Below are 4,361 nucleotides of genomic sequence, written 5' to 3'. Positions count from 1 at the left end.
TCTCTCAGCTGACTGAATCAACGAGGAGTACCTGGAATGCAGCTTCATAACATATCTCTTGGCTTTCTTCGTATCTGTATCTAGAGCTTGCCCTGAAAAAGGCAATAGCTCCAAGAATTTATCCGTGAACTCCTCTACACCCATGTGCTCTGACTTCCTCAGTTGCTCAAACTCAATCATCTTCAGTTCTCTGGAACTGTCTGGAAAAGCCCATCCCGCGAACTCATTCGCGAATTCCTCCCATGTCATGCCGTCTAGTCTCGGGTCCACATAACACTTGAACCATTCCCGTGCCTTCTTGCACTTTAAGGTGAACCCTGCCATCTGAATGGCCCTGCTATCATCCGCCCCTAGCTCATCAGTTATTGTCTTCACTACTCTCAGATACTCAAAGGGGTCATCCCCTGACTTGTATTTGGGAGCATCCAGCTTGAGGTAATCTGTCATCTTTACCTTGCTCCCACCAGCTGAGCTAGGTCTAGGAGGTTGAGTAACTGGGGCTGCTGGTTCTGTAGGTGGTGGAGGTGGGGGTGCAGCATTCCCCGAGGTGGGGTTTGCCGGGTTTGGATAGAAAGGTGAGGGTGGATAAGCTGGGTACTATGTGTAAGGTGGATAGAAAGGTGGATAAGGCATGTAGGGTGGGTAGGGGTTAAAGCTGGAGAAATCCGATGTGCCTCCCATCGGATACCCTGAACCCTGTGGGAAGGGTGGATAATGGGGTGGAAAACCATACCCCGAGGCCTGAACGCCTCCTTGAGACTCCCCTGTCCCCTCTTCCTCCATGCTCACATCCAGGTTCCCATCCCTCCTCTGATCCTATTCCATAACCTCCCTCACATCTGAAGAACTTCCTCCTCTATCTGTCCCCCTTCTGCGAGCATCAAAAGACCTTCTATGGTCCCTTGACACTCTTTCTCTGTTTGCTCTACAAGACATTGCCCTAGGCAATGTAGGAGGACGGGCGCTCGTGCCCTCATCCTCAGGTGGTACTCCAGTCAATCTTGCCGAACGACGGGTTCCTCTCATCCTGTTTTCTGGAAAACAGTACACATCATACAAACATTAGCATCATATGGTTCATGTGGGCACACATGAACCCTCATCACATATACATCATTCATATCATAGCATCAATGCACATGTATATAATCATGGCATTTCCCATCATCATACAAGACAGGACTCAACATCCTATCCTAGTGGACATGATCTTCCTATTGTGCTTGACCTTCTAGAACATCTATGAGCCCAACACTCTAGGTCCGATCCTATGAACCTAGGGCTCTGATACCATTCTGTAACGACCCGAAAATCGGACCGCTACCGGCGCTAGGATCCAGATCGGCTTAAGGCCGCCGGGACCCGTAGCAAGCCTGACATGCAACCTGAAAACCTGTATAATTCCATACATGATCAACAACATACATAAAAATTTAAAACTTTTCCTTCAAACATCCAACTCAACCTGAACATACATGTACATAGTCATAATCATAATCGTGATCCCTCTGTGGGATCTCATCAATGCCCCAACGGGCGATACAACATGAGATGAGTTGGCTTTCATGAACATTATAAAACATATTTGATCATGTAATAAAAGGGATACCTCATACACAATGTCAAGCACAATATCTAATCCTCAATATCTTTACATGACTGAAACTATACTTTACATAACATTAATACATTTATCATGTCCACACTATCTATTACATACACAGGACTTCAATACTCTTATGGATCTCCTGGTCTACCCTGTACCTGCAATCCTGGGGAAAATGGGAGAGGGATGAGCTACTAGAGCCCAGTGAGCAGAAAAATAAAAAAAACATTTAAATCATATGGATCATGGAATGCATCACATCACAGCTAATCACATCAAGGATGAATTTGTCACCAATAGCCCTCTACATGGTCCAACTGTGCCAGAATGTAGAATGGGTCCTGGTCTTTCCCTTACATAATATATCATAACATAACAGTGTCCAACTGTGCCAGAACGTAGAATGGGTCCTGGTCTTTCCCTTACATAGTGCCAGCGCACGTAGAATGGGTCCCACTGGTCTTACATTCCGTACCGTACATATCACATCGTCATATCATAGATCGAGGGCTATGGATCATCCAACATTCATCCACATCAACATTTAACATATGCAATGCAACATATTCGTGAATTCTAATGCAAGCAACCTAGTTCATCACATGGCATTCATGATGCATGAAGCATGCTAAAAAGTAAATTATTTACTTTAAAACATAATAGGTTATTCCACTCACCTCTGGATAGCTCTGACCAGACACTGGGGCAACAGACTCACTGCTGGGGTCCTCGGTTCCTCGGGTCCGAACCTACACAGGTGGACTCAAATGAGGGACCAACATACATGAACATAACTCTAAACTATTCCCCAAAAACCCCCTAAAAGATCGTGGAATAATCATAGAAAAACATGCAAGAAATGGCTGAACAGGGCACTTTCGGCGGCAGGTTCGGCGGCCGAAAGTCAGGCAGGTTCGGCGGCACCTTCGGCGGCCAAAACTCCCAGACAGAGGCGAAACTCATGCATGTTCGGCGGCACCTTCGGCGGCCGAAAGTCCCAGACAGAGACGAAAGTCTCTTTTCGGGGGCAACTTCGGCAGCCGAAAGGCCTACCTCCCCAGCCATGTTCGGCGGCTGAAAGTTCCTTCGGCTGCCGAACCTGGTTTCTGCCAAAGGGCAGAAACTTGGCTCCCTTATGCATTTATGCCTCCAATCTCATCGAAACAGGCATAAACCTATTCCACAACATTCCTCAATCATACACAAGCAAACATACAAGTTCCTAGGGGCATGAAACCATCAAAAACCCCAACTACAACACACAAGCAACTCACATTGTCCAAAAACACAAATAAAACCCATAAACTCAACATAAGCTACACATGCATTTTCTACCCCATGAACTTGCATAAAACTTGCTTAAAACATAACATAAGCTAGAGATCGACTCTTACCTCTTGAAGATCGAGGGTGGAGGCGATCTAACTTGGAGTTGGAAGAGATTTGAGTTTTTGAACCTCAAAGCTCCAAAACTTGCTCAAAACTCGGAAATCTTCAAAACAAGATGAAAACTAGTGAAAAACTTGAAAGATCTGAAGGAAAAGACTCAAGATCGGTGAGAGGTGGCGGAGAACTCACCTTGGCCGGAAATGGGGAAAAAGCTCGCCCGTTTTCGGCTAAGGGACCCTTTTATAGTGGCTGGCCAGGCCACGTTCGGGGGCCGAACGTGCCTCCGCATGCATGCCATGTTCGGCGGCCGAACCTGGACTTTCCTCACTTATGCTTTCGGGGGCCTAAAGGCGCTCCCGAAGGCATGCATGTTCGGCGGCCGAACTTGAGGTTCGGCGGCCGAACCTGAGTTTTCCTTCAAGGTTGTTTTTGCAAAAAAACTCATTTCCATTTTACTTAAAACCATGAAATACCCTAAAACATTTTATCAAAACATGTTTCTACCCTACTAGAGGCTTCCGACATCCGAGATTCCACCGGACGGTAGGAATTCCGATACCGAAGTCTAGCCGGGTATTACAAACATGAACATAACTCTAAACTACTCCCCAAATTATCCGCCTAAAACATCATGAAACAATCATAGAAAAACATGCAAGGAGGCTGGACAGGGCACTTTCGGCGGCAGGTTCGACGGCCGAAAGTCCCTCCAGCCGAAAGTCAGGCAGGTTCGGCGGCACCTTCGGCGGCCGAAACTCCCAGACAGAGCGAAACTCATGCATGTTCGGCGCACTTTCGGCGGCCGAAACTCCCAGACAGAGACGAAAGTCTCCTTTCGGGGGCAGCTTCGGCAGCCGAAAGGCTCCTTCCCAACATGTTCGGCGTGCCGAAAGTTCCTTCGGCTGCCGAACCTGGTTTTCTCTCCTTAGTGCAGAAACTCAGCTCTTCTTTATGCACATTTGCCTCCAAAACTACCAATCATGCACAAACCTATCTAAACACATTCACCAAAGCATACACAAGAGCTAAACAATACAAGCTCCTAGAGGGGCCTCAAACCTATCAAAACCACCCCAACTACAACACACAAGCAACTCACATTGTTTCATAAACACTATAAAACCCATAACCTAACAACCTAAACATGCATCTACCCCATAGATCCACTTAAAACTTACTTATAAAACATGGCAATGAGCTTAAGACCTCTATCTACCTCTGAGATCGAGAGAGAGAGGACCTAAACTAGGAGATGGAGGGCTTGAGTTCCTTGAACTCAAAGCTCCAAAATTTGTCAAGCTTGAAAATCTCTCAAAACAAGGTTAAAACTCATGAAATTCGAGTAAGGAATTGGAAGGAAAGAACT

This window comes from Manihot esculenta, chromosome 7 (genome assembly GCF_001659605.2).
Source record: "Manihot esculenta cultivar AM560-2 chromosome 7, M.esculenta_v8, whole genome shotgun sequence".
Classification (NCBI taxonomy): Eukaryota; Viridiplantae; Streptophyta; class Magnoliopsida; order Malpighiales; family Euphorbiaceae; genus Manihot; species Manihot esculenta.
This window is presented reverse-complemented; position numbering follows the sequence as displayed.